Consider the following 8,398-nt stretch of genomic DNA (forward strand, 5'->3'; position numbering starts at 1 on the left):
GTATACTTTTTCATTATTTTAGTGCAATTAAAAGCACACGCACAGACAGGCACGGGCTTTACCGCCCTTGAATCACCTGCGTAAAGAGGCAAGAGTTGAAGGTTGCTGCAGACCTTGCTCYTTCGCCGTCCCAGCCGGGCTGCAGCCCCTCACTGCATTTCCCAAGGGGTTTCCTTCCACTCGGACACCTGCTGAAGAGCCCCACGTGCTCCAGCGTCAGTCCTGGGCTCCGAACACGACCCTACTCGGGAACGGGGGTGCTCCTGTGTTAGGGACTAGCTCATCTGGTTGTCATGCACCTTGTAGGCTTCTGAAGTGGTTCTGCTCCAGCTCTGAAGAAATGGCAGCATATGCTCTACGCTCCAGCCAGAACACAAGATACCTGTAAGACAAAGAGGAACACAATAAATGTTCAAATGGCAGCAAGACCTGTAATGCAGGTTTGCAACACATAAAGTTCCCATTTATCTCTCCTTCTCCAGATATCATTTTTGGCTGTTAAATACAGAGGTCTAGCTCTACCTTTCCAGAAATACCAGGTAGAGTACACCGGTGCCATTGACTTCAAAGAGCCAGTGCCTCCAAGGGTGCCGTGCCAGGGGCGGGCAGTGGCTCTGGAAGAGCAGAGCTCCTGAGCAGAGATCAACCTCCATTGGGAAGGTGAGCAGGATTAAGGTCTTCCAGACTGGAGATTTTCTGGACCGCAGATGGCTCAGGTTTTTCTTCTCAGTACAGAAGCAGTGCTTGGCTCTAGGAGAATGTGTTTTTCCATGCCCCTAAGCCCCTCTTTTTTAATCAAAGAACCAGATGTTCATCCAGCAAGAGATAAAGGAAATACATTTACTTAATTTAACAATCAAGGAGATGAGTGGAAATCCTTGTCCGAAGCCTTGAATGCTCTTGCTGTGAATTAAAAACAAAATGGCACAAAAAGAAAAAGAAAACCAGCCAGTCTCCTTTTCTGGGCGAAGCCAGCAGGTAGCCAGGCCGTCAGTGCAAGCAGACGGAGGCAGCGCCACACGTGAGCTGTGGGCTGGTGAACTCGCGCCGCGCTCTSAGCTCTCACAGCTGAGGAGGAGCAAGGTGCAGAGGCAGCAGCGGAGCACGGGCAAGTCACCAAGCAAGGGATGAAGCCCTTTAGGGGACTGTGATCTCTCTAGGATCTTAAAGAGCAGCAGGTTGGTGGCGACTGTCTGTACACCCTGCCTAGCTCAGGGCTCCGCTGCAGCCTGCAGGAGCGCGTCGCAGCTCTCCCTTACAGAACAGGTCTTCTTTGGCCCCTGCTACGGTCTGGCCATATGGATGCCAGCCTTTAGGACTCATCTGGAAAATGTGACGGGTATCCCTCCAGCCAGATGGGTATCCACCACAAATAAATGTACCTGAGAAACACTGGAGCTGCTCTTTACTTTCTCTTGCTTCCTTAGCTTCTCCAAGCCTTTAGCATGTAATGCTGTCTTCTCCCAGCTCCACCTACGTGGCGTTTCTCCCCACGTCAAGCTTCTTGCTCCTTTTCCAGCCTCACCTTTAAATATTTCTTCAGCAAATTCTTGCAGTCACATCYATTAAAATACTTCTTCCCACTCAGCCTTTATGGAAAGCATGAAAAGTCAAAACCTTTATTCTGCRGAGTCTCATGCACTCATTGATATTTTGTGTCAAGTTTTCACAGTGTTCCTTCCTATCCTATACTCCTGTCTTCTTATACAGTAACAAAAAAAGCCAAGCCTTTTGCTCCCCCCTTCCCCTTGAGAAAATTACAGAGCCTGGTTACAATTTTTTTTTATATTAATAATTTTATATTAATAATGGYACATGGGAATGTGGTGCCACAGTCATGAAATGGGACATTGGTGGTCGCACTGCCTCACTTCTCAGCGGGCAAGAAATCAGCGTGAGCTCAACGTGACAGTATACTGAATAAATACTACCTGTCGTTTGAACAGAAAAGTAGTATCTCGATAGACAAAACTTATTCTGCAGTACTAAGAAGATGTAAAAACAGTTTTGTGTAGAACAAAACAGTTGGGTGGTTCAGTTTTGCTGGTCGTTTTAAGCTACTGTTGGTAAAATTAGATCATCTCTATGTAAAAACATCAGYGCTACTTGCTGGTTTTTTTCCAAGCCATAATTTGAAAAAGTCAATATGAAACTTATATTTTAAAAGACCCAAAATCTATTTAGTTCTATGGTGTCTTTTTCTTCCCACAAACTTTTTGAATACAGTAACCCTTGAAAAGGATCTTCAAACATCACCTTCAAATTGTTCACTCAGAACTATATGTCTATAATCACTAAGTGGCCTCACTGCATTATACACTGTACCACGCTTCTCTTCCTCCCTCTTTACTTCATTAACTCAGTGACGCTTCCATTCATTTTGCTTTCGTTTGTGTATGTGCTACCAGCTATAGAATGGCACGTATGCGATATTATAATAATAATTACAGAGCAGTAGAGGAAAAGAAGAAGGAGATCAGAACTTGCCTACAGTATTTTAAGAGGCTGACAGTATTTGCCTGAAACATCCCACTGTGTTTCTTGGGAGCCGATCCGGCTTACGAGCGCTAAATGGGTTGTGCTGACTCACCGACGATTACTCCGGCGGGATGCTAAGGTGGCGGATACGGCTCCCGGAGAGACRGGCTGGAACGTGGGAACAACAGCCTGGAACGGGAAGAGCAGGGGCTGAGGGAKCTCCTCACCCTTGGATGTTAACGGTGCAAATAGGCTGCGGCTGCAGCAAGGGTTTGGGCAGGGCTAGAAGAGAGCTTTGCCTTACGCACAGTGTATAGACTATCCGGGAGAGCAGGTAGGAAAAGGAAGCTGGCTGACAATTATAGGTGTAAGTAATCAACGTTAAAGACCTTGCTTGTGGCTACAGAAGGGCTAATCTCAAACGCGTAGGCTTGTACCAATCTTATTTTTAATARCTGTTTTGGAATGTACCTGAAGAACAAAGTGGAAGACAATTCAGAGATTTTCCCAAAGCAGCAAGCCACGTACTAAACTGCAAGGCTACATCTTCAGATGGGATCGTGCGTTTTTCTGAAAGTTAAATTTCTGGGTTTATAAGCTCTAAGTCAGCTTATACTCTGTGTGGCTAATACACAGTCATGGGGAAAAACACACACACGGGGTTACCGGAGGAAATCCGGAAATAGAAACATAAAATAATTAAATCCATCTCTTCAAAACTTCCAGTATATCTAGACTTATTAAACATTATATCCTATTAAAGTCTAAAAAATAACTCCTACTTTAGCTTAAATAAACATTTGAAAACTCTTGGTGAAAATTGACAAAATATACTGACTGTCAGTAATTTTACTTTTTCTTCATGGTAGTGAGGAGACTCTGGGAGAAGAATACTAGGAGGAGCCGTGTATCTGTAACCCAGCCAAGAAATGTGTTCATTCTTCTTCTGGGACAACACTGAAGGTACAGGAGGAAGTACATATATTATGTTACATAATTTTATAGAAACGAAGAACAGTATCGAGCCCTAAAGTTTCATCGTTGTTCTGTTTTTAATATCAGTATTAAGCCTCTGCTCACACTAGMGGAATTGTGGGAAGGCCAGGTAGGAAAAATCTGGGGCAAAAAGGCCAAGTTCATTCTAAGTATAACTTTCTTTGTTTATTATGCAGACCAATCTCATAGCAGAGATATTCATAAACTGCACTCATACACTCCAGCTTCTTCCAGAGAATAGACCCAGGTAGGGCCGTCGGGTTCCCAGGAGAATGTACTTTCCAAAGAATTGTCTTGAAATATCAAAAAAATAAGAATAGACTTCCTTGTCTGTCGCAGTTCGTCTCCAAGGCACACCAACATAGTCACACAACTAGCACAGACATTCTCTGCATCTAAAACGTATCCATGTTCTAAGAAATAACTTACACCATCAGGGTACCTTAAATTACCCTAGGGAAAAATTTGACTCTGATTTCAGTGCTTCAGTTCCCCTATAAAATGGGGATAATAATATCTTCTCACACGGTTAATGAATTACTATCTGTAAAGAATTAAAGATATTCTGAGAAGACTCTGCTACAGGAGCTCRTGAAGAATATTAATGATTCTCTTTTTATTGTGGAGGTGAATTTGTGCACAGTGAATATTGCATAGTGCCACATACAGAATGAGGAGAGGATTTTTATTTTTTTCATTAATCCTTTTAGCCATTATGTCACTAAGTGAGTCAGGATTCTCTGGAAGAAAACCCCCACACAATCCTGTGACTACTATTTTCATTTAACAGGGTTAAAATAAGGTTATATGAACAGTCTAAATTCTGACATTACCCAACAGTTTGGTGCCTGACCTCGCGCTTCTAATGTTCTTTCAATCTATTTTTGGGTGTGATTTCCCGGTGTTTTTTTTTTAAAGATGGTAAAATAACCCAGGGGTCTGTCATATGGGAACGGTCTGATTGGRTATGTGTCATTAGCAGAAACATGTGCTAATGAGCTGGCTAGAGGAGCGGAGCGCCTGCTCTGGAGCCTGCAGAGATGCCACCCAGCAGCACTAGAGAGGCATCCTCGGAGGGTGCCAGCTCTTAGGAGGGTGCAAAGGGCATATTTGGCCAGTGAGCTTCCAGATATTTGCTGACAGTGAAGCAATGTTTGGTGGTCTCCGACTTTAATGCAGGGGCTCAGATTCTCGTATAGATCCACCCTCTGGCTCACCTTCATTCCCAAATCTGCCCCTTTCTGTTCACACAGRACATCTGCACTCCAGTGCTCGCTCTTCTGCTCCATAAACTCATCCCTGTATCATGCCTAGGGATTTAAAGCATTGCTTCAGTGCTACTAGACATATTTCTTTTTTAATAACATCCTGACTTGTAGCCCAGATTTCAGGCAAGGGTTAACAAGTCTAATTTGCTTTCAGCTTATTAACAGGAGCCTCTCCTGCTGCTGYTATCTCCTCACAAAAAAGGCAAGCCAGCCAGCAGCATGCTCATCATCCTCTTTGCTGTATCACACTCAGCTTGGCACCTACAGACGGATATGATTCAGTGAGAAGCTCCCACAAACCATCACCTTACGCTGTCGTCACGTCCGCAGCACCACGGGTGCTTTGGCAGAGCTGTTGGTTTGAGCTCCACTGCCCTTGTTTTGCTTGGGTCTCACCTCCAAGAGTGTTGAGTTGGCCATTTACTTGGCACTGTTAACATGAAGGTGTGCCCTAATGGGCTTTATTCCTAACTGAGAGAGATTTTTTTTTTTCAGACTGTTTTTGTTTGTTATATTTTGTCATGGCTCTCTCAAGGCTGCTAGGCTGTGGTCATCACCTGGATATTCTCTAGACTGCAATGGAAAGAAAACGTAAGATACAGTGAAGCCAGACAGAAGAGGAAACTAAAAAAGCCAAACAAACTAAACTAAACAAACTAAACAAACCCAGTCACACTGCTCGTAGCGATACCCAAGCAACTGCACATGGAAAGAGATATATCAGCATTAAGCTGGTGAGAGCCCAACTGYAGTTCCCTAATACCATAAAACTTCCTAGGAGCATTTCTACCGAAAAGAGTACCTGCTTATGCAAGACTGGAGCAGATGTACATCTTGCCGATCAGCTCAAGATTCACATGATTATCAATTCTTAAATTTAAATATAAGATTTTTAAAGACTTAAGTGAAAAATGCTCTACAAGTTTTCAAAAGCTGAAGACATAGACAGGCAAAAAACAGTGTCCCAGGTAAAGGTAGGATGTAAGATGGAACAGACACAGAATTATTAGTCTACTAAGAAGGACAGAGAAAACAAAAAAATGCACTATTGTGAATGCAAAAACATATGAATACAATTTTAAGGCAAATAAGAGGAGATAAAATTCCAAAGGAAATATAATAGTTAAAGGGTTACTAAGAAGTTTGAACACAATAATTGTAGCAAAAGAAAACACTGAGTTAAAATGTACTGATAAAAAAAAGAGAAGTATGAAATAACAGGTTAAAGAGCCAAGAAGTGAGACCAAGAGTAGGATTTTGCATGCACATTAGCGCTGTGCAAAGCTGAAAAAGAAATGCTTCTGTAAAGCTCAGACAATCTCATGATGCAAATGCAAGACAGCATCAGAAAAAGCCACCGCCCAATGAAACAAGCAACCAAATATCTGGGAAATCAATAAAAAAAAGGGGTAGAGCACCAGTTAACAAGTGATGCTACCAAGGTTTCCTCTGCATCACTGGAGAGGAGAAACTCAGACAAAGCAAGCTAGAGAAATATAGTGGTGAGGCACAATCATAAAATCTAAGGTGCCTCACGTCATGGGTGAGGTCAACAGGGTTGCAGTGGGTGTCACTACCCGAACGTCAGTACAAGCTCAGGCAGCAAAAGCAGCTTTCCTTAAGCAGCTCGTGCTGCCTCTGTGTGTATATGCTGCTGCATCTATCCCATGCACACTTTTCCTGATGAAGAGGATGCTCTTTCTGTTCACAGGCCTGTGCTTTGCTTGGCTTCGGTGTTTCCTCCATTTGAGAACTCAAAAGAGTTGGTCTTTGAGAATACTTGAGCTGCCTTTGCTCATATGCACCCTTGGGGTGCCCCTGAAGCCCTTGGGTGAGTGTGCTTCTGTTTTCCCCATGCTACGACTGGATGAAGAAAAAATAGACAAGCAGCACATTGGATACARCTAGACTTGATTAGTAAATCCCTACCTGAATAACAATCCTCAGTTTCGCAGAAGCAGAACGATTCCCAGCAGAATGATACTTGATTCATGGCAAACAGTAGCAAAACCTGGCAGGAGCAGGCAGGTAAGGCAGACTGCTCCTTTGCAAGGATCTGGACCTCCTGCAGATACAGAAAAAACACTTAGGATCTCATGTGCAGAAGAAAGGTACAATGTCTGTTAGCAAAAGAAATAGGATTAGTTGATTAGTAGATTTAGTAGATTTACTGGGAGCAGCAGGTATCTTATGACCTCCTGCAGCACCAACAAGAGAGCATGGCAACAGCTGAAGCTGATCATGGCCACAACCTGTTTTGAAAGAGTTCAGGAAGTAGATTAAAAATCAATTAAAAACACAGTAAAATACAATCTTCTGCCATGTCATACACAGACATTTGCTGATCTCACGAGGACTATGTGATAAAGTGGTAAAAGCAATGCAGTCTTGTCTGCAGATAAATTCTAAATATCAGGTTTCTAAACTGGCTGCTACTGCTTTCCCAACATCATCCCCTAATTTCTGCAATAACCCAGCATGGACAGGGTTACCTGATATGACCATTACATATGACCAGGGAACAGGGGAGCTTATGCCAAAACACTGCAGTATAACTGAAAAGACAACCGTACAAGTTGTGACTTCAGAGTGAGTTGTGTTTTGGAGTAYTAATTTCTACAGCAGAGACAGCTGTTTGCTTTTGGGCTGAATTCATTTTCAGCAGCAGAACCAGGAGATACCCAAACCAAGAAGATATGCCTTGCAATTGAGCATRCTTGTGGGTTGCTTCATCATTAAGTCTGAGGATGTAAAACAACTCAAGTAGAAAATGACATTAAATCACTAGAGAGCATTTTTAAGGAGTTATGGCTAGCAACTCTCTGTGACGCTGAAACTGCAATGCTGCAACTTAGAGCTTCACAGCTAAACAAGGAAATTAGATACATGTAGCTGACTTCTTAGCCAGGTCATGAAAGTACAGCAAATGAACCAAAATATGAGATCCTCAGATTGGTAGAAAGACAGATAACAGCAAGGCAGAGAAAGCAATCAAGCCAATTATTTACCATTGTCAAAGATGTGGTTGAAAGGAATTTGAGAATAAACCATATGAAACAAATGCTTGTATTTATCATTTTGCTGAGCTGAGTATCCCAAAGGAGAACTCCCACCTGTATCCATAGAATACTCAAATTGTCAAGACGATCTGAGTATGTAAGATAGCATTATAGTGAAAGGACTTGGCTCAAAGAGCTCACGTCACGGAGAACAGAGGTTCTCTCAAGAGCATCTTTGGAAGCTCAAATGTGTCTCAAGAAACCTGGAGATGTCACCATTTGGCAGACATTACCATCATGACATGACATCAAAGACCTGATAAACACTTGCGGTTCATATGAGAATGTGCAAAAACAACCCAAAGATGAGGAAATATATACAGCATTTGGGTTGTCTGTGCTTTGAATGAAGTACAGACTAGGAGTGAACCTGAGCATTGACTGCATGTTGTCTGTGCTCTTTAACTGKCTTCTCTTGGGCTACATGAACTAGCTTTGGCCAAGACAACCTGCTGTATAAATGACTACAGCAGAGGTGGCTGGACATGATCCAGCCTGTGGAAACTGTAGGCAGGGATTAATCCCTGGTCTTCCCTTATTCGCCGCTACAGACGCACCAGGTGATAGGCAAAGGTTAATGCACACATCCTGTTCCAG

At 42.9% G+C, this 8,398-nt stretch overlaps 1 long non-coding RNA gene across 1 annotated transcript; it reads right to left on the reverse strand.

Annotated features, from left to right (window-relative positions):
* Positions 1-1,400: 1,400 nt before the first annotated feature.
* On the reverse strand, positions 1,401-6,734 carry LOC112948466. The gene is made up of 3 exons (XR_003249626.1): positions 6,672-6,734; positions 2,591-2,667; positions 1,401-1,589 (listed from the first exon to the last, which is right to left on the reverse strand). It is a non-coding gene; the product is annotated as an uncharacterized LOC112948466 (long non-coding RNA).
* Positions 6,735-8,398: the final 1,664 nt, after the last annotated feature.

The sequence above is a fragment of the Nothoprocta perdicaria genome, unplaced genomic scaffold (genome assembly GCF_003342845.1).
Source record: "Nothoprocta perdicaria isolate Ctin4 unplaced genomic scaffold, notPer1 scaffold_261, whole genome shotgun sequence".
Lineage (NCBI taxonomy): Eukaryota > Metazoa > Chordata > Aves > Tinamiformes > Tinamidae > Nothoprocta > Nothoprocta perdicaria.